This window comes from Caloenas nicobarica, chromosome 14 (genome assembly GCF_036013445.1).
Source record: "Caloenas nicobarica isolate bCalNic1 chromosome 14, bCalNic1.hap1, whole genome shotgun sequence".
NCBI classification, from domain to species: Eukaryota; Metazoa; Chordata; class Aves; order Columbiformes; family Columbidae; genus Caloenas; species Caloenas nicobarica.
Window position 1 is genome coordinate 2942684 of NC_088258.1, and position 21426 is coordinate 2964109.

Sequence of the window (21426 nt, forward strand, 5' to 3'; positions counted from 1 at the left end):
TGCAAGTTTTCCAAGGAAGTGGGTGGAATCTGCTTGTCTCTGATTAGACAGCTTGGGTTTTTGTTTTCCTGGTGCTTTAGAGACAGAAGGAAAAAAAAAAAAAAAAGAAAAAAGAGGCATAAAATATGTGGCTTTCCATCCCCTCTGCCCTGAAACACAGGCTCGCGCGCATCCCGGCGATGGTCCCCCTGGGACGCACAGCTTTGCCCACACTCTGAGCAATGATCCTGTGGAATGAGGCTATGATCTTTCATCAATCATCGCCGAGCGCTTCTCCCTCCCGCGCCCGCTCTCCGGGCTGTGCCCGCCGCCGTGTACGGCCCCGCGGCTCCGCTTCTCCTCCTCACCTACAAAAATCCAAGGGTGCACGGTTGAAACTCACGCCCGCTCAGCGCCCATGAGGTCAGGACCTTGCTCAGGGCTGGGGGGCATGGGGCAGCCCTTCTGCCCCCCTCCCAGCTCAGCACCACCAAGGGATGCTCGGGAGGGGATGAGGGGTGCTGGGGAGCCCTTGTGCAAGGAGAGGTTTGGAGGGTGAATCCCGAATCCCCGGGGAAGCATCCAGGCTAAGCGGGATGCGGCGAGGGAGGTGGGATCAGGACAAGCCCTGAGGCTGCAGAGAGGCAGGTTCTGCCCCCCCCGCCCTTGCCAGGGGGAGGAAAAATAACTTGAAATTAAGATTTCCTGATGTTTGGGGGCTTGGAGACCTTGACAACCCCTGCGTCCATCTGGCTCTTCCTCTCTCGCAGCGGCTCGCTCCCGCATCCCCGTCTATCCGTGAATACCAATTATGGTTTAGGAGAATGTATATCTGAGATGTGCAAATACAAAAGGCAGGAAATAAAAGTCATCTCTTACTGAAGAGGAGAGGTAACCATGACTACCTGGGACCTCATTTAAAACTGTGCCGGCCGCAGGCTAAAAGGCAACGCTTCCTATTGTTACACACGTTTACGGAAAGCTTTGAAAACCCGTTTTCCCCCCCAAAACCAGCTGGGAAGTAAGAATGAAAACGAGAATTGGAGGAGGGGGGGAGGATGTAGAAGATATTTATTGGTGTTTGCAGGCTGGTTTTGGGTCCCCCCTGTGCAAAAGCAGCCGGCGAGCTGAAACTTCAAATGAGCAACTTGGAGGGAGCCGGAGCGCCGGCGGCTGCGGCATCGTGGCTCCGGCGCCACGTGGCAGCTGGCCGGGATCCCGCGCGGCAACGGCAGAGCCGCGGCTCAAGCGCTCGGAGAGAGACGCATCCCGGGAGGAACGCGGGGAGTGGGCGAGTTTGCCAAGGGCTCCCGATGCTGCAAACCTGCCGGGATGTGCGGGGGGCTTGGAGAGAGCTGGGATGAGCTGGCGGCTCTCAGTGCCGGTCACAGCCACGCCGGTGGTCGGTGGGATCTCAGGGGTGCCCCGGGCAGCCTGGGCTCACCCGGTTCCCATGTGCTGCAGATGCTGGATCCTGCACCCTGTAGGAGGGATGCCCAGGAGGTTGGGGGTGACCGGGTAGCACCGGCTGCCCAGAAAACTCTTGTCACCAGCTGGGTACGCAGTGTTGGCACAGACCCAGGGGACACTGGCTCGCTGTCCTGGGCCACACGGTTGCTCTGACATGTGTGTAACCGCGACCTGCCCCATCCATCCCAAAGACCGGGAAAGCCATCCTCTGACCACCAAAAACTGGGAGAACCAGCCTAATCAGGACCTTGCACCATTATTGAGCTCGCGGTTACAAGGCTGATGACATGGCGATTAAGTTCCCCGTTTTTTGGCTCAAGAGCCATCCCACCTGCCATGCCAGCAGTGCGTCCCTCACCAAGGCAAAGCCAGGAAGAAGAGAGCCTGTGCCAGCGCTCACCCTTCCCTGCCACCCCGAGAGCGGCCGCCAGGTCCCCGGGGTTTTGGGGACAGTTTTCCCCACAGAGGATGGGACCGGGATGTCCCCTCTGCATCAAACGCAGCCAGCCGCTGCTGGGGAGGGATGTCCTGCAGGACCTGGTGGCCGCGGCAAGGAGCCAGCGCGCGGTGCAGCCGCCCCAGCGCATCCAGGCCCTTGGGAAGTGCCAGCAGTTCCCATCTGGGTGATAAAGGGCTCCTGCTCCGACCTTTCCCTGTCCGATGAGGAAAATTCACCTCCCTACACACGCAGACCTGCTACACCCAAAGGAAGGATCAGTGCCGGATGGCGATGTGCTGGTTCCCCACCGGGATAAAGCCAGTTCCCCACTGGAATAAAACCCTGCGACGGGCGATGCGAGTGGGTGGGATGGCGGGAGGACGGGCAGCTCTCCTCCCCGTCAGCGAGCAGCAGAGAATGGGGAACCCCCATCAGCCCGACGGTGTAAAACCAGGCAGGACGGCGGGGGGGGGCACCACAGCGGGGCCTGATCTGGGTCCTGCTGCCACATGGGGTGCAGCACCCACCGCTCCCCCTGCGCCGTGTCCCCTGCGCCCTCCCCAATCCCCATCCTAGGGGGGATCACAAAACGCCTTCCCGGCCTGGCCGGCGCTAAGGAAGGGCCCTGCGGGTCTGGGTGTGCCGGAGCTGCCCCGGCACGGCTCACCGGCACCCACGGCCAGCGGGAACCACCTCGGTGTGCCTCAAAACCAGACGCTGCTTTTTGCGCGGCACCGAGAAGCATCCCTGCGGTTGCAGCTGAACACGGCGCTCGCCTTCGCCCCCGGCGTCCACGGTTGCTGCCGCGGGCTCCAGCCAGCAAAGCTCCGCGGTGCCCGCTGCCGGCACACCGGACCCACACCTAGGACCACACAACGGGGCTGCAGGCAGGAGCCCAAGCCAGGAATTATGGTCTGTACAAAAGACAATGACAGTGAATCTTGTTACTGGCTTTTCAGCAAACGTAATTCCTTTTTATTAGAAAATTAAAGGGTATGAAAAGCTTTCCAAGGCTGAAGAGCTGAAATGTGCTTTCATAAAATATGCGGCGTCTGATAAAACGGATTTGCTTGTCTGCCTGCCCTGGCCCCCTCCCCACTGGTTATTATTCCTATCAGCAAGGTGATGCCTTTTGCCAAAACACCAATCCTGGCATGGCCGTCTCTTGTCCACAGAGACCTTTGGGGACCAGCACTGCTCCCCGGCACCCCGGCCATCCAGCCATGGGGCACCACGCAGGTTGCAGGGTCAGTTTGGGGTTTTCTTAGGTAAATAAAACTCCGAGGGGCATTTTTTCCCCTTCAGGCTTGCAGGTAAAGGCTGACGATGACCCAAACCACCACCCCAAACCCAGCCATGAGGATGCAGCAGTTGCAGGCAGGAGGACAGGTGATGCCAGGCAATGGCAGACAGAAAGCGATGAGTTCCCCTCAGCCATTGCACAAACAGAAACTATTAAAAACCACCTGGGGACCCCATCGCAAAGAGAGAGCCGTGTCAACCCCCACGCACCAGCACTGATCCGCGTACAGAGGTGCATCAGCCGGCGGGCAGCTAAGGTAATCTGAAAAATCTCATTTTCTTTCTTTTAACTTTTCCCTCCCTCTCGTTCTTTCCGATGGGCCAAGTCAACCTTCCAGGTTTGCAGGGTTAAAGGTTTCCCGACCTCTCCTTGCCGGGCCAGCGCCGGCGAGCACAGCCCCACAGGGCGATGGCCACGGGCGGCGCCGCCTTTTCCACCTTCCGTGGGCAGAACATCCCTCGCCAGCCCCCACGGACACGGACCGCACCGCCAGGGCCCGGATCGACCCTCCGTGGTTTGTGTCTTCACTGCCAGGGTCAGTTTTGCCTCTGCAAGTCCCTGGGGACGAAGGGCAGCGGGACGCATCCCTCCCCATAACCGGCATGGCCCGGGGATGGGGCACGGGGACATTGCTGTCACTGCTGCGCTGGCAGGCGCAGGGCTGGCACCCTCTGACAGTTTGTCACCCTTGGCATGGGGAGGTGAAACAACATCCCTGGGTGCCACCAGGAGCTGACGCCTTGTCTGGGAGAGGTCCTAGCAGCCCTGGCCACTGTCCCCAAACCATTCCAGCCCTGGTGATGTGACACAGGGACAGGCGGCGAGGGGACGGCAGCACCGCCAGCATGAACCTGGGGCAGTGTGTGGGACAAGCCACTGGACATGGGGCGGGTGGGGACAGGGACAGGCAGCACCCAGCCATCTCCCCATCACCGTACTGGGCACCAGCACCGCCGCTGCGGCGAGAAGCGACCGCCGCGGTGACACCGCTTGTGCCAGGGGACAGTACGTCCCCATGTGCCCTCTCCATCCCCTCGCAACCAGCTGCAACACAACCAAACTACAGCAGCTTCTCCTTTTCAACCCCACCCGCCCCGGCGGCCGCGGCCTCCCGGTGCTGCCGGCAGCGCCACGCGTGTTGCGGTCCGGCCGGCTATTACCAGAGGAAGAGCCGTAACGCTACAGCAAACCTCCCCGCTCAGCCCTGCTACAAATCAGGGTCAGGCGGCAGCGCTGTTAGACAGAGCCTGCCGCTACGTGCTGCTGCTCCTAATGTCCTCCCCGCCACGCTTCGTGGGGACGCGGCGGAGAGCGGCGCGGCCAGACGGCAACTTGGCCCCGCTGCCCACCCAGGGCATCCCAATCTGACCCTCCCATCACCGTGCTGGCTCAGAACCGTGTGCCCCCGGCTCGCCGGCAGCGACCGGGGTTAACACCGGGGAGGCATGGCCAGGGATGTGTTGTTTTTATTTTCCCCCAGGGCTGCTCTGGCTTTACCTTTAACATCTGCAAATGTGGTTAAAATTTTGCCGTGCCTATTTTTAGAGCCTCTCACCACACGCGATTTCTCCATCGTGAGACAGGAAACGCTGATGAGGTTTGTTCGCCATGGAGCTGCTTTCTCCTCCCCGGACGGTCCCCGAGCTCCTCTGATCTGTGCGGTGCTGCCACGACACCAGCCCCGTGGTCCCCACGTCCTGGTGAGGGAACCGCATCCTGCGGCGGCAGCTACGGCGAGCCTGAGAGCCAGGAGAGCTGTGTTCATGCCACCAGCTTGCCCCGTGCCTCAGTTTCCCCAAAGCGACGGCATTTGGCTTCGCTGCCCAGCCCAGAGCAGCGCTAAGGGCTCGGCGGCTGCTGCGTCTCCTCGACCATGAGGTGCACCAATCATCGGCACCGGGCACAGCTGCCAGCACAGAGACCCCGGTGGGGATGCCCACCACCCACTCATGCCCACACGTGCTGCTCTGTGTGTCCCCACCATTCTGCTTCACATGAAATGCTTTGAATCCGAGTGGATCTTGGCTGCCCCGATGCCACCGGCCCTTCTGCCGCCTGTCACAGCCCCGTGCCTGAATCCGTGGCACGGGGTTGACAGCCCGCGAGCGCGGCTGCGGCTGGGCGGCGCGGGTACCTGCTGTTTGAATGTCAACACCTCATTTATACATCTTGATTGGCTCTCATCAGCCATGCTGCGTTACACCTGATTGCTCCGAGCCGGCGCGGGGTGCCAGACTGCAGCGCGTAATTTCATTTAATTGGCCCTCCATCCGAAGCAAAACAGAAATAGAGGAATAAAGAAACAATAAAGCATCATCCTCCCCCCCAAAAAAATTAAAATATCTGCGTATTTGGGGTTGGTTTTATTTTGCGAGCACGAGCAGGTCGTGCTGCGGGCGGTGGGAACCGCCCCCCGGTGGCGCCGGACCCCACGTGAGTCGTGAGATGCTTTGCCACCCCTGGGCTCGGCGCGCTCGTGCTGCCCTCGTCCCACGCTGAGCCCCGCGCTCGTGTCACGCTCGCCTGTGCTCCCTCTCCCGCCCGCTCTCGCGAACCACTGAGGCTGAAATTTCAATTAAGAAAGAGAAATAATTACCCGCCGCTCCACATTTCCTCTAAAATGGTAGCCAACGCCAGCAAGCCGAGTCACCGCCTCCCGCCGTGTCCTGGCGCGCACCGGCAGGCTGGCGTTGGGCTGACATTTCCAGGATAACGCCGGCCCAGCTGCCGCTCGCCGGTGGTCACCACCACAGCCATGCCAGGAGGTCGACACCATGCAGATGCTTGGCAGAGATGTTCGCTTCCTCGGTGAGAGCGGGGCTGCTGAGAGCCCCCACCGCACCGGCTCGACCTTGTGCCGGGTCTGAACCCCGCGCCCGATGCTGCCCACACCCGGCCATGCTCCCGGCAGGGGTCCCGGTCCTGGCACGGCGGAGGGCAGCAGCCTCGGCTGCGCTGGTGACGCTGCCGGCACACGGGGCAGCACCAGGGAAGGGCAAGTGGACCCACCTTTGGGACACATCCCCAACCTGGGGACACCAGTGGTACGGTTGTATCAGACGTCCCAATCCAGCACTTGCTGGGGCACCCCAGGCTGCCCAGAGCCCCTGGGAACAGCTCTGTTTGTATTCACCCCGACAATGTTCCAGAAACCACATTTCTGGGATAGTTTTATTTTAGCACAGCCAGAGGGAGAAGAGGAATGAACCCCATTGGGGCTGGAAAGGGCACAAACCCCCTTCCGAGGATGCTGCATCATCCCAAAACTGCTCCTGCAGCTTCTCCTCGCCCGTCAGCCTGTGCTGGCTCCAGCTCACGTGCCGGTGGGTGGCACGTCCCCGTCACAGATCCCTGTGGTCTGTCCCCACCAGCACAGCCAGAGGCGTGAGATGCAAACACCAGGAGAAGGCAGAGATGGACGCTGAGCTGGGCACAGGAGGCTCTGCCATCACGAGGATGAGGATGAGGATGAGGAAAGGAGAAGCACGATGCACAGGGCTGACCTTGGGTTTCCTGCACCTCGCAGGTCTGTGGTTCCCACCCGCACACAACACCCCAGGCTTGAGCCTCTCCTGCTCCAGCCAAAACCCCCACCAGGCACCAAACCAGCCAGAAATGCCAATGGGCTCACGCCGAGCTTGCCTTGGGGAGATGCCACGTTTGGGCAGCAGGGACCTGAGATGGAGCTCTAGGAGCGAGACGACAGCGACAGCGAGACTTGATGGGGAAACAGGCGCTCCCCACACCCTGCCAGATACAAACAAACTGCTGCCCAGCAACTCCACGGCCATCAGCTTGTGCCACCATGTGCTACCGGGAGCTGTGCCTTGAGTGAACGGTAACTGTGCTCCTACAGCTGCGGCTGCCCAGGGACCTCTGCGGGTGCTGCCGGGATCCACGCTGCTGCAGGACCAGCCAGTGCGGGTGATGCAAGTGTGTCCCCCAAACCTGACCCTTTGCAATCAACGGGGACAGCGGCTTATTTTCTCTGCATGTTTTCCCGTTCCTCTTCCCATAAGCCGGGGGGGCCACAGCGAAGGCTGCGAGTCCCGTGACTCCGGCAGCAGGAGATGCGGGAGCCCCGGGCAGCGATCAAAACAACAGGGAATGCAGCAACCTCAGGTTGCAGATTAGCTTCGTTTTATAGCCAGGGAGGCAGAAACCTCCCGTGGTTCAACATCTTGCCTGAGACCACACAGGGAGCCTGGGGAAAGCCAAGGAGAGGTCGCAGGTCTCTGCGGGGCCAGAGCATCCTCTCCCTGGGGAGGGAGGGAACCTGCAGTCATTGAGACCCCGTGGCTCCCCCGACCCATCGCTGCACCCCAAAAAACTTTTAAGCAGAGCCATGCATCACACCCCTTCCTCCTGAGACCCCAAACACGCCCCCTGCAATACCGGCGGGGGCTGCAGGAACCACTTAGGCGAAGAAAGGCTCTTTAACCAAGTTTAAGTGCACTTCCCTTGACTCGGTTCCCAGTTCAGCGTAGAGGAGACCCAGCTTGGCCGGCAGCCACGGTGCTCAGCTCCGCACGTCCCCACCGAGAGACACATTCCTCAGCACTGCAGCTAAGTGCAGCGCAGCCTTTGAGGCCTTCACCCCTCCTTCAATGATAATTTATGCCCTCTGACCCAACTCCCCCTTTTAAATCAGGCTGATCAATACAGAAATCAGACAATCCTTTTAAGAAACTATCTCATCTGATCCTTCCAGCTAATGATCCCTGCTCTTCTTACAGCTGGTTGCAGATATGTAGCTCGGGCTGCCGGGGGAAGCAGGAGGCAGAAAAGCCACCAGGCCAAATTTCTCCTTCCCCAGTCCAAGCAGGAGCAAACACCACTGACTATTTGCACGGGAGTGAAGCGGGAGATGCCAATCCCCGGCTTTTGGAGAACGGCAACACACACTGGCACTCGCTGCTGACCATGATGCTAAAAGGAAGAGCTGGCTCCTAAAATCTGCTCCCTCAACCGTTTTGCCACCGAACGTGCCCCCCTCCCAGCCCGAGAGCCCTCTGAGGATATTCTCCTCCATCCTCGCTCTTCCTGCAGGCTCCAGCCTCCCAGCCTGGCTTTGCATCACCTCTTCTGCAAAGAAAACCCAGCGACACAAAGCAACAGACCTGAATTCAGTTCTTGGCTGATCCGCGGTCACCCACACCCCGTGCCACGCACAGCCGCGGCTCCCGGCTCCTCTGTGTGCCCAGGGGACACGGTGAGCAGCGGGGATCTCCATCGCCTGACCGGCAAACCCTCGCCCCTCGGCGGGACCCTCGCTTCGTCACAGCAGCGGAAGCTCAGGGATGCAGCTGCGTTCTGCCGACAGAGGAGCTAAACCGGACCCCTGGGAGAGGGAGCGATGTCTGGGGTGGCACCTCCGCGCTTGGGGAGGAGAACGGCACAGCAAATGTCCACGACGGAGCCTCCAGAAGGGCTTTATTGACAGTGGCTGCATTTCTATTTAACTGGCAAAGGAACAGGGCTAACCAGCAAAGAGGGAAGCATCAGAGAACCCCTTAAGTCTGCAAAGCAAATCAGCTCCTGGAACAAATGCGCTCGGTAGCCAAATGTCCCCTTCTCCTTTGTGCGCACTGGGCTTTTGACATTTATTATGCTGCCTGAGAACCACCCAGAAGAAGGATGTTTTTCTTGGATCTAAGGGCCATTTCTCACCCTCGCACACTCAAATGGGGACTTCTCCCCTGCCCAGGGCAGTGTCTGGCCCCCAGCACCCCCTTTTCACGGGCACCTCACCCTGCAAACCACGCGGGTGGCAGGATGGGACGGTTCCCCAGGGATGCTCAGCACCCTCCCCACACCCACCGGGAGCTGGGGACCAAGCTCCGAGCCCGGGCCACCTCCAAGGTTCCCCTGCACGTGTCCCCCCTCCCACCCAGCCCCTCGCTGCAAAGACAGAGAGCAGATGCAGAAGGCCACGGGGCTGCGGCAGCGCAGCGCGGTGCAGGTCCTGCCACAGCAGTCACAGTGAATTACAAGGTATTAGAGCCCCGCGCCGCCGCGCGCGCAGCAGCAGTCACGGTGAAGGACATGCTATGATAGGACTAGAGTCTCCTCCGGAGAATCCAGCCCGGTGAGAGGCGGCGGTGAGAAGAGGCCAGCCCCGTTCTATAGATCACACAGCGACAGGCAGGGTGAAGGACACGCCGTTGCAGGACGAGGCGGCGCGGGGGGTTTACCGAGCCGAAGGACGTGCTGTTTGGGGGGTACGGTCGTGCCTCGCTGGGTCAGCGAGTGCCCACGCCTTTGTGAGCCAGCAGCCGTGAACATTTTTAATTATTCTTTCCTACTTTATCGAGCATCTCATTTTCATTTACGCGCTGGCCATCTCCACCCGAGAACGTGGCCGGTGCTGCTCCTTTCCATCGCTGCTCCTGCACCCCGTCCTGGCACGAGCCAGATGGGGCACAGCAGAGCCAGAGGTGCGTCCCCAGCACAGGGGACCCATCCGGTGACCGACCTGCCCTGCAGCTCCTCTGCACACCCCAAGTGACACCGAGGACCGTAATGGAGCTGGGCAGAGCCTCCCCGACGCTCAGTGTCCCTCCTCGCCGGAGCACGAGCACCGAGCACCAATTTTAGCAGCTGCCATCAATGCAGCAGGAGTGGTGTCCCCTGGTGAGGCATCGAGCAGTGACTAAAAGCGGAGATGACAATAAAGCAGAGGAAGCAAGGTCTGACTGCAAAGCAGCAAACCAATCCCCCGAACCCAGCTGGGAGGCACTAACGATGCTCCCCCAAACCAGAATGGAGCCCAAGCCCTGCACAGGCACGAGTTGGTGATGTGGATCCGGGCTTGCTTGGGCTCAGGCTGAGCTTGGCCCCGGCACAGGCTCGGTTTGGGTGGAAATCCTGTAAACGGGAGGGGAGAAAGGCTTCCCCACATCAGGAGGCTGGGACAAGTTCAAGCCTCTTAGCAGAGAACACAGGGAGACTCCTGCACAGCCCCTACGTATGAATCTACCCCCTTAAATTGTTCCCGGTGGTAAATGTCATAGGGATCACACACAACTTGACAGATTGAGGTATATTTCTGGCACTTTGGCACAAGGGATACAACCAGTTGGGATTTTTGCTCAGCTCTACCACTTGGGCATAGCGCAGCCACAACAAACCCATTTGAATATCTCTTGTTTCAACCAAGGCAAAGATCCAGCCTATTCTCCGCGGAACAAGTGCCAAACCCTGGGCCAAATTAATCTCTGATGGATCTCTATCAACTTCACGGAGTTAAACCACAATTTGGCCCATGCGCAACATGTAAATCTGTTCATTTTTCTTCCAAATTGTCCGAATACCATGGCATTTGTTAGTGCGGGAGAGGGAAGCATCCTCCGGGAGAGATCTCTTTGGATACGGTGCCAGCCCTTCCTTTTTTTATTTCCTTTGCTGCCCGGGATAAAAGGCGAGTGAGACGGTCCATAGGATGTGTCTGAGCTGTTTGGGGTAGAAATAGGAATTTCCTCCTGCCATTCCCAGTCTTTTGATAGGCAGGTGGGATGCGAGCAGGAATAACTCAATCAAGACAGAGCAATTTTTAATTAATTTGTGGATCCCTTTGCCGGCTGATCGCCTTGGAGACAAAAGGGAAGTCTCTCCTTTAACACTTGTGTGTGCCTGGTACTCTGAGCCTCCTCTTTTCACCGGCGCATCTTTGGTCTTGAAAGCAGCACAAAAGGAAGAATTCCTTGATCTTTTGCCTCAGCTTTTGCTAAGACGGAGACACATGAGGGAGAGCCGGGTTGGGCTTTCTGGAGGGGTTTCTTTTCTATATTTTTAGAGCCCCAAATGCACACAGAGCAGGGTGGGGAAGGAAAAAAAAGAAAAAAGAAGTAGAAAGAAAAAAAAAAAAAAAACAACCCCAAACCTCAAATGTAAGAAAGCAGAGCGTTTTCCATCGACACCTTCTGCCCAGCCTGCTCCATCCCCAAGGGGAAGGAGTTGAAAGGTTCAAGCTACATCAAGTGGTGAGTAATGCAGCAGGAGGCTCCTGCTGCATCGCCCCCTGCCCCGTGCCCGATGCTGCGGGGGGCACAGCCCGGCTCTCGCCCTCCCCTTTCTCCCCCCCCCCCGATGCGGGAACTTCCTCGGTGGTGACTGACACTGCAATTATCGATTGCCGGCTGCAAAGGCTTGCTCTCGCCTCCCCCCAGCTCTCTTCTCACTTGTTTTCTTCTGTGCAGCAGAGTGCCAGCCTTCAGAGACGGCTGCTGGAAAAGGCTCAGATTGACGGGGTGTCAAGATATCCGCTGCCCCCGGCTTTTAACGTTCCCTTGCAGGGGGAAGCGGGAAGAGCCTCTGCACCAGCAAGGGGAGCTCAGCTGGTTCCAAAAGAAAGGGAGGAATGAAAAGCCTTCCTGTCTTCTCCGTCGAGGAGATGCTCTTGAACCACAAGCAGCTTTTTTTCAGTCTCAGCCCGGTTGCGTGCGTCTCGGAAATCTCGAGATGCTGGGAAGGAGGAGAGGCGGCGTGCCAGCCAGCCGGCCCCCCGCCAGCGGCTCCGTCCTGTCCAAAAAAAATCAAGGCACCCAAGAAAAACAGCACCCTCTGCACCGGGTCTCCGTGGGGTGGCACACATATGCGACCCATCGGATTTGGCCGTGGCCATTTCAGAGGTGAGGAGGACAAGAGGCATCCTGGCCAGATGAGGTTACCCAGCAAAGGCTGCAGAAGGACCAGGACTCCCCAAACCACACAGAATGACAGGATGGTTGGGGTTGAAGGGACTTCTGGAGATCATCCAGTCCAACCCCTGCTAACGCAGGGTCACCAGAGCAGATCGCACAGGGTCGCATCCAGGCGGGTTTGAATGTCTCCAGAGAAGGAGGCTCCACAACCTCTCTGGGCAGCCTGGTCCAGGCTCTGGCACCTCGAAGGAAAGAAGTTTCTCCTCGTGTTCAGATGGAACCTCCTGTGTTTCAGTCTGTGCCTGTTGCCCCTCACCCTGTCATTGGGCACCACTGAACAGAGTCTGGTCCATTCTCTGACACCCACCCTGGAGATATTTATCAGCATCGATAAGATCCCCATAAGCATAAATAAAACATAGAATCATTTCGTTTGGAAGAGACCCTCAGGATCGAGTTCAACCATAACCTAACCTAACTCTAGCATTACCCCATGTCCTGAGAACCTCATCTCCATCTGTCCAACCCCTCCAGGGATGGCGACTTCACCACTGCCCCGGGCAGTTCCAATGCATGATCCCCATCCTCTGCTGCTTGGCACCAACAGCTTGAAAGGCCCGGACCAGAGGGATTTCCTAGCAAAAACCAGCAAAGCAGGAGCTCCACGTGCCCCCCTGGGTCCTCCACCAAAGGCTGCGATGCCACCTCAGGAGGCCAACCTGCCCCATGGCCCTGGGAGCCAGGGCCACCTCCTTCAAGTGCCATCTGCCCAAAACAGGGACAGCAACCCACATGCGGAGGTGTCTGCAAAGCCCGGCAGCACCTTGAGACCGTGGCGAAGTGTTATGTGCCGGAGCCAGCGGCTTGAAATTAAAACCGGCTCCATGACCACCAGCGTCGACACCTGGTGATGGGAGGAGAGGGATCAATCATGGAGAGCCTGTCGCTCCTGATGCATTGCTGTCAGGGTAAATACACAGTTCTTGGGGAGATCAGATGTCCAGGTTATCTGCTTTGCCTCTGCACTAAGCCAACGGGTGGTGGAGCCCCATCCTGCCCGCACATCCTCTTCCCCAGCCAGAGCCGCCAAATGTCACCAAGAGCATCTCCGGGGCACGTGGCTCTTGTTTTCATCCACGTAGAGCTCAAGTGTAGCTGCAAAAGGTGTCCAGGGACATGGGGCAAAAAGGACCGGCTCCCCAGGAGCTTTTTGGCTGAGCCAAACCAGCCCACTGACCCGTGCAACATTGCCATGGGACCATGTGGGGACACGGGGCTTGGGGACAGCCACCACCTCCCTGTGGTCACAGAGACAACAGCCACCCGAGGGGGCCTGGGAGAGGGAGTGGAGGTGCAGAGACCCCCCTAGGGGGGGAGCCCCATTTGCTGGTCCCCCTGCCCGTCCCCATCCCAAACTGCTGAGCGATGGAAACGGCAGGAGAGAGGAACCTCAGACCCCTCCTGCCCCACACAGGTCCTGCTGGCTTGGTGGCCGTGTCCTGCTCTGTGCCCCGGGTGCCAGAGGCTCCACGTGGCTTTGGCACGATGCTTGTCCCCTCCAAGGGACACTCCAGCTGCACGGAGCCACCCCAGACCCCCACGGGCCACGAGAGCTGTGGCAGTGGGGCTGTATAGTGCCCTCTGCACCGAGCGGGCTCCCTGCACCCCATGCTCGCTGCATCCCTGGGGGACCCCGGCACAACCCCCCCGGGGGATACTGGGGGGTCTTACCTGCTGACAGCCCATGGAACCAGCTTGGGGAGGGGGACACAGCATCACACCCTGACCCCGACACAGCCAGACTTGCACCGACCCCCCCCAAAAACCCCAAGAAAACAGAGCGCGGCATGAATAACAAAAGCAGCGATCCGTAAAGACTCTCCCAAGAGGCTGCAAGTTCTTCAATTAGAGCTCTCATTATAGGAACGAGAAACTCCACGCTGTCTTCTGTACGGATAACACTTTTTTTCCCCCTCTCTTTTAAAGAAAAAAGGGAGGGAGGGAGAGGAAGGCTGCATCTCTAATGCAACAGACAGGTCTGCTGAGATTCACTTTGGCTCTTATTTTGACTTTCATCTAAAAGAGCTGCCCTGGGAATCCATTAAGTCCAATTTAAATCGGCTCTCCGCCCTCACAGCTTCTCCCCGCCTTCGCACGCCCCCCCGGCTCCCTTCTCAACCCCCCCCTTGGAAGCAAACAAACACAAAAGCCAGGGCAGGCAGCGAAGGGCAGCACCGGCGGGTTCGGAGCCGTTCCCGGGGGGTTACAGCCCTCCCGGGGGCCGTCGCTCCATCTTTCTTTCCGCCCAACTAAACACAATCTGGCCACGTTTGGATATCGCCTCAACATCACCCACCTCGGCAGCACTTTTTTCGGGGGGGGATGATGGTGCTTTGGGACCCACTTCTGCCCCCTGCACATCTCCCCCCCACCCCACTCCATGCACAGGCATATTTTCCTCCGATTTTATTATTTTCAAGTACAATTAGCTCCATTAACACCGCACCCGGCAAAGTTGGATGGGATATAATCACGTACTTCACTCCAGGTTTTTTCTTCTTTTTTTTTTTTTTTTTGGTCCCCCCAGCGAGTTTCCCCACGCCCAAATCATTCCTTTGCCTTTGGGAATCACCCCCCCGCCACAACCCCGCAGCCGGGCGAGGGACGGACCCCTCGCCTTTCATCTCACCACACTCATTCAAGCTCCGCTTCTGTCGTATAAGCAGTTTTCCAGCTCTCCCCCCCCGGCTTTAACACACCCGCTCTGCATTGCATCCTATTCATATGTTTTCAATCATCGCCGTTTCGTTATTTAAAACAAAAGCACATGCCCCCCCACCCCAACCCAGCAGCAGCTCTGAGCCCCCTCACCGGGCTCCTCTGTTATTCCCTGGTTTGTTTTGTTTATTAATGTCAACGGAGGATTTTGGGGGCAAAATTTGCCGTGGGAGAAAGGGAGCGGGAAGGCAAAAGTCCCACCGAGGGGGTTTTCCAGAGGCGCAGCCAGATGTGCGAACTCCCGCGGTTCCTCGGGTTATCTGCTAGATCCATTTTTTTCCTTTTTTTTTTTTTTTCCCCCCTGCCCCGCCAGCCACCGAATAAAAGAAAGAAAATCCATCAAGTCAGCGTTCTCACGTGCAGACAACGGCAAGGATCGCCAGGCGCCCGACCGCGGCACCGCCGCAAGTTTTGTAAGTATAAAACCATGCACTTCGATAACTCTTAAATTAAATAAGCCTCCCCTGGAAGGTTTCCCTCCGCAGAGGCTTTCACAGCCTCGTGCCCATTATTATTTTAACTTTGGAAAAGTAGGAGTCAGGACAAGCAAAATGAATCCATCCCTTTCACGCACACAAATATTCCGAGTCTCAGCTGCATCTTTGTTCAGACACCCATCAATCGGCAAGTCAGGAGGGTTTTTTTGGACCGGTTGCAAATTTCTTTATTACTTCCAGAAGAGCAAAACAACCCCCCCCCCACGCCTTGCTCCCCACCGCCTCCTCCGCCGCTGCTGCGAGCAGGACACACGGACACACACACGTACGTACGACCCCCCCAAACTCCGCGGTGCCGGTGCCATGCATCCATTCAATCGCAGCCGCACACGAGTTGCACCAAGAGAAAAATAAATCCGGAAAAAGCTCCGTCTGCACGCCCCCCCCGTCGCCCCCCCCACCAGTTCTGCTGCGGCTTCAAGAAAAAAAAAAAAAAAAGACAGAAAAAAAAAGGCAAAAAAAAAAGGCACAAAGATGTAGCTTGCAACAATACCTGCGATGGTCCTTGCTCTCTCCTCTCTCTCCTGCTGGCTTGCTCTCCTCCTCTTCCAGAGCACAGTAGCCAGATTAGATCCTTAGAAAAAAAAATGTGAGAAATAGCACAATTCTCTCTTTTTTTTTTCTTTTTTTTCTTTTTTTTTTTTTTTTGCTTCCCTTCTCAGCAGCCCTTCTGAGCTCCTTCACTAACCATTATTCATAGACCACTAGGGGATATAAGGTAATTAGAAACGGCCCTATAGCATCCAGGCTGAAAATGTAATGCCAGCGGTAGGAGTGGTGGAGGCTCTGGCTGCGGGTGGCTCGGGCAGAAAGTGCTGCTGGAGCTGGGGACGAGGTGAGAAGTGGGGTGGAGGCAACGGCGAGCGGGTGCTGGTGCTGTCCCTGCAGGAACCGGGGCGGCCGGGGGACACGGCAGCACCGGTTTGGGTTGGGGATGGTTGGGGTTTGTTGGTTTTTTTCTGTTTTTAATTTTTTTTTTTTTTTTTGGAATGGGCTCGCCGTGCCCGTGTGAGCTGTGCTGGGGCTGCGTGTGTGTGTGTGTGCGTGTGTGTGTTTGTGCCAGGAATAGCAATCAGCAGAGGCAGCACACAGAGCGCAAAAATGCCATCATGCAGGGTCAACAGAAAGCTGCAGACATTTTTTTTTTTTCCCTTTTTTTTTTTTTGTAGGCTTAATCCTCTGGAGCGGCAGAGAGGGAAAAGGAGGAGGCTGCTGCCTTCTTTGTAGTTTTGATTTTTGATTTTTTTTTTTTTTTTTTTTCCCCCTTGTAGGATCAGATTAACCCCCTCTCCCCTCCACGCACACGCACACACACACAGACGCCAGCCCCGGCGATCCCAACCCTCCGCCGGGGAGATGCCGGGGTGGGATGCGGGGTCTCGCCGCCGCGGTGAGCCGGGTGGGATGATGTAGGTGGGCTCGCGCGGGGATGGAAAGCAAGAGCGAGGCAGCGCGGGCTTGGACGGGAAGCGGGGGGGAAGGCAAATGAACAAATCACACCTGCAGCTTTCTGCACACCGAAACCAGCTGCAGCCCAGGCAGGGACCAGCAGGAAAAATCCAGGCGCGCAGGCTCGCGGCGCCGCGCATCTGCGGGGGTTTAGGTGCACGGTAGCTCACCGTCGGCAAGCGATTGCTTTTGGGGGGTTTATTTTAGGAAACGGGGCGGGGGGGGGAAGGGAGAGGGTAACAAAGAGCAACCCGTCCCTGCGCACCACTTTTTCCAAGGGGTAAATAAAATCCGGCGCAGAGGCGAGGAGGGGGAGCTGGTCCCCTCAGGAAGGCAATGGCTTTGGTGGCCCCGGCACACCGGGACACCGGGGTCGACGCCGTGCGGCTCCGTACCCAAAGGGTGCGAACGCCCAGCCCTGCCTCCCCCCGCGACTCCGCTCCCAGCCTCTCTTTAATGGAACTAAAGCTGTTCACCTTGATAACGCAGCACGGCAGCAAGTTTCCGAGCCGTGCGCGGGGGGCTGGAGAGCTATTTGATCCACTTCCAAGGTGCTGCCTTTCAATTCAATCCCTTGCTTTTGAAGGATGGATAACCAGGCCCTCTCTTTTCCCTGTTAATTACTCGAGATAGCAGGAACCAGACTGCAAAATGGACCAAACCTCACAAGGGGACCCAGCATCGGTCAAAGCAGACCGCTTGCTCTCGTCTCCTCCATCCCCTTTCTCCTCATCCATCCCCATCCCAGCCCCAGCCTGGCTGTTTATAGCTCCTGGCCACCTCCGATTTCACACGTGCCTCTCTGCAGGACGGTAAACCAAGCCAGGACCTCACGGCTCCCCGGGGATTCAGTATTTATCCCCCATGACCCACTGATCCCTCCTGCCCTTCATAGGGGAAAAAGCTCCTCCACCATTTGGCCCCACAGGCTGCGACTGCTGCCCCAGGAAAGCCAAGGTGGGACATACCCCGCAGTCATCACCCCCAGCTTCTCCTCTGGGACTGACAGAAGACTAAAGGATTTGTTTTTTTTTACACCACAACCCCATAAATTTAGTGATCTGGTCCATCCAGGTCATTTCACGGCTCTGCTATGTTTGAAATCCCCTCCTGTGATTTCAGGAGAACCTCAGTCCTGCTCCCCTTAAACCCGGACCTCACCGTGGCGAGCAGACAGGTTGAAACCACAAGCCCCTGAGAGCCCCGTATGCAAATCAAATCATCACCAAACACTTCTGGTTTTTTAAACGCTGTGATATTTCCAGCGGCTTCATAGTTCTGTGATTTATGGGTTCACAAAGGCTGATTTCATGATTTCTCAGCACTTCTGAGGTGCCGGCACCCACATCACCTCCATTTGCATGACACGGCCGTATCTGACTCAGCCCAGCCGCCCCTATCACGGCAATTAACTTTACTCGTTAAAGCCTCCAAGCTCGTCAAGGATGCTGCTGCGTAGTTGTGCGGATGGGAAAGTTTCCATCCTCTTGCTGAAATCCACCTCCAGAGCATCCTTGTGCGTGGTCCCCAGCCCCCTGCCACGGGTTTGGATACGGCCCCGTCCCCCTCGCGTTCACCATCACCTCTGCGGGGCAGATCTCACTCCGAGCCACCGCAAACCCAGGACAACCGGCATCGAAAAGCCTCTTCCCATCTTCTCTGCTGCAAGGACAGGGCTCACCTCGCCGATCAAAGTCAGAGGTTTCCTTGGAAGTAACACCCCCCAAACTCCTGCTCCAGAGGGGGGCTAAAAAATAATGGCTCATCGCAATATTATTTCTAGAGCCGCTAAAACACAGGCACCCCGGCTCCCTCCGTGTCTTGCCACTGCGACCTACAAAGATCAGGTTTCCTCCTCCGTGCTGAGAAAAATGAGCTTTTCCCCACCAAGCTCCCCTTCCACGCAACCCTGGTCCCCGGGAGCCCCCGGTGCCTCCATGGGATGCTCTGACCCAGCTCTTCCTCGTCCCCCTTCCTCTCATCGCTCTTGCTGGCTGAGTTTCCCCCAGCCCGTCTCCCGACGATTGCTCTTGTCCCCCGGCCGAGGTGACACCTCGTACCCGGTGTCCTGTGCCCGTGGCTCCTTGCAGGCAGGGAGCAGGCAGCCCTGCCCCAAGCTCCCATCAAGCTCCGTGCACCGGCTCTGAGCGGATCCGATGGATTTTCATTTCCTAACTTTGCCCTTTGGGCTACTTCTAACGAGCTTCCCCGCGCTTAGGAAAAAAAAAAAAAAAAAAGAATCCTTCATCTTGCAGCGCGGTGTCGGAGTGCCAACGCTCAGGACAATTGTGCCTGCAAGGCGGCTGGAAATTAATTATATCGCGGTCATTTTAGGTAGGGGCAGCTGACCTCCTCGGACAAGCTCCAACCTGGGACCCAGGAAACAGCCAGAAACCCTCTCCCAGAGCAAACAGGCTTTTTTTGGCCTCGGAAAATGTATTTTCCTGGTGTGATGTTCGGCTGGCACAGCACGGCCCTAGTGAGGAGCCACCGATGTCCTCCCATGACCCCGTCCCCTCGCCATACCCCGTGTCCCCAGCCTCTGCCCCCAGCACCGGCTCCATCCACCCTCCCGGACTCATCCCTCCCGTCAAGAGAGGAGAATCGGTCCCAGGCGCCTTCGTTTTCTCTAATCAGATGTTTTAATGAGTTTCTCGACGCCCAGCGCATCACCGCTCCACGCCATCACCCCTCCGAGGCCGGCCCCGCTCCCGCGGCGTGCCGAGACCCCCGTCGTCTCAAAGGCTTCCCGTGGTGGGAGAGCGGCGATTATTCCTCTCAAAAGGTCTCTTATAATGGAAACCATCTCTCCATCCCTCCTTGGTCTCCTCCTGCGGTGACCCAGGCTCCGTCGAGAGGAGCTCTGCTCCGAGGCAGCGCCGTGTTTCCATGGAAAGAGTGAATAGCAGAGTCTTCCCAGCGGTTTATTAGAATTCTTTTTACTTCGATGGAGAGTTTTAGAGCAAAGTAAAAAGGCTTTAATGTGGGGCTAATGGAGCCCCTGGGAAGTCCAGGAAGGAAATCTCCCCTGGAGAAGAGGAGGCGTGAGGAGAGGGAGGGCAACTTTCAAGACAAATTCCTGGACAGGTTGAAATTTTTTTCGCAGAAGCCATCTCAGGCAGCAAGAAATGGAAATGACTGTTTGTTTTATTTTTAACAGATGTTACAAAAGACCTGCCAGTAATTCAGCGAACGATGCAAAACCTAGATCCCACTCACTTTTCCCGGCATGTCTTCCGTCCCCTCCCTCTCCCGCTCTGTAAGAATGCTTATTTGCATTTAGCATATCATATTTAAAAAAAAATATATTAAGCAATAAAATAACAATCGTAAGCCACTTCATTTCTTTCCTCCCTAAGGCTTTGGTTTAAATCCTTGGTTGTAGCAGCTATTAATTGTTTTTAATAAATTTTTCTGTCTCCTTGCATTTCCCAAGCCCATTTACTCACCCGCTTTGGGGGTTCCCCTATTTCTGGTCCCCTGTCCCGCTCTGTCCCTGACATTCCCCCAAGGGACACGACAGCTCTTGACTCCGCAAAGTGTGAAATGCAGCCTGCAGCCCCCTCTTTGGAGGAAAATACGGGGATTTGGCTGCAGGTAAGAGCTGGGGAGATGGAAAGGGGACGAGGTATGACAGGGGTGTCCTAAAACCATCCAGGCAGTGGCTGAACCAGGAGTAAGAGTCCGGCCCCTTTGCACCTCCAAAAACCGAGGTGCAGATGCCCACGCACACCCCACAGTGCTTTGAACTGGGTTTAAAACCAACCACGATGCCAGAGTAGTATTCGGGGTGAGCGACGGCACTTATGAGTGTCACACGTGAAAACCAGACCTGGGAGGCTGGTGACAACTCTGGGCAGAGGAGCCCTGTGTCCCACAGATGCCAAACCTCCTAAAAATGAGCAAGTTTGGCAGCTCCTGGTTTCACGCTTGACGGCAAAACACAAGCCGCGATGCCCCCCGTTTTTCACCATGGAAAACCACTTTTCTCCTCCCGATACCCGGCTTTCCAAAGAGCAAGGTACCACAGAAACCTGGACCGGCCAAATCCACGAGTGCAGGTCACAGCTCCCGCACATATCCCACGCAGGGATATCTGGGAGAGACCACAGCTTGCTTTTTTTGTCTTTTTGCACAACGGATGGTGCTCTTCCAGCTCTTCCAGCGAGATGAAGGCCAGGAAAGCCAGGGTGATTTTCTGCCTCGTTTCTCCTTAGCAGCCCTGCACACACAGCCTGTCATCCCGGGACACCTTATGCCGGATTCACGCTGTGTCGATGCCTCGTTTGCAGGATCCCAAGTGCGGAAAACAGGAGACAGGCTCCGGAGAGCAACTACAGGGCAGCGCTGATACAAATGGAGTGTCCCTGCACCTTTCATAAATCCTAAACCCCCTCTGAATTCCAGGCAGAAAATGGCATCCATGTGCATTTCCAGGTGACGGAGGAAAACTGGCTGTTTTCACCGAGCTTTCTCCTCCTCCTGTTACAATTCTGCACCTGGTTAGCAACTGCCGGGAAGAGGTTAATCACAGTCCTTAAATCAGGAACCTTGTTGCGGTATGCTTGGGATGCACATCTGTGCTCTCCACGTCTCATCCCCAGCGGCACTCGGGGGAAGGCGATATGCCAAAAAAACCAACCCCCCCACGTAAACCCAGTCCCCCCCGAAATGAATGATAAGCATCCCAGGATGCGGGATAACGCTAATTCCTCGAGCCGGTCCTGCGGCACATGTGAAATGCTTGCTGTGCCCCCAGCCCGGCCACGGCTGTGGCTTCAAGGCATCTCGTGGTGTTGGCACAGCTGTTACGTTGCAGAAAAGGCTTTTTAGGGGTGAGATTTTTGCTCGTCGTGATGGAGAGGAGGT

The 21426-nt window shown here is 57.1% G+C and overlaps 1 protein-coding gene across 1 annotated transcript in view; it reads right to left on the reverse strand.

Annotated features, from left to right (window-relative positions):
* RAI1 (retinoic acid induced 1) overlaps window positions 1-21426 on the reverse strand; it is a 75048-nt gene that overhangs the window by 24565 nt on the left and 29057 nt on the right. Inside the window, exon 2 of the mRNA XM_065645091.1 lies at window positions 15602-15682. The gene's annotated coding sequence lies outside the window, so the exon portion shown is untranslated. The remainder of the gene's footprint in view (window positions 1-15601; window positions 15683-21426) is intronic.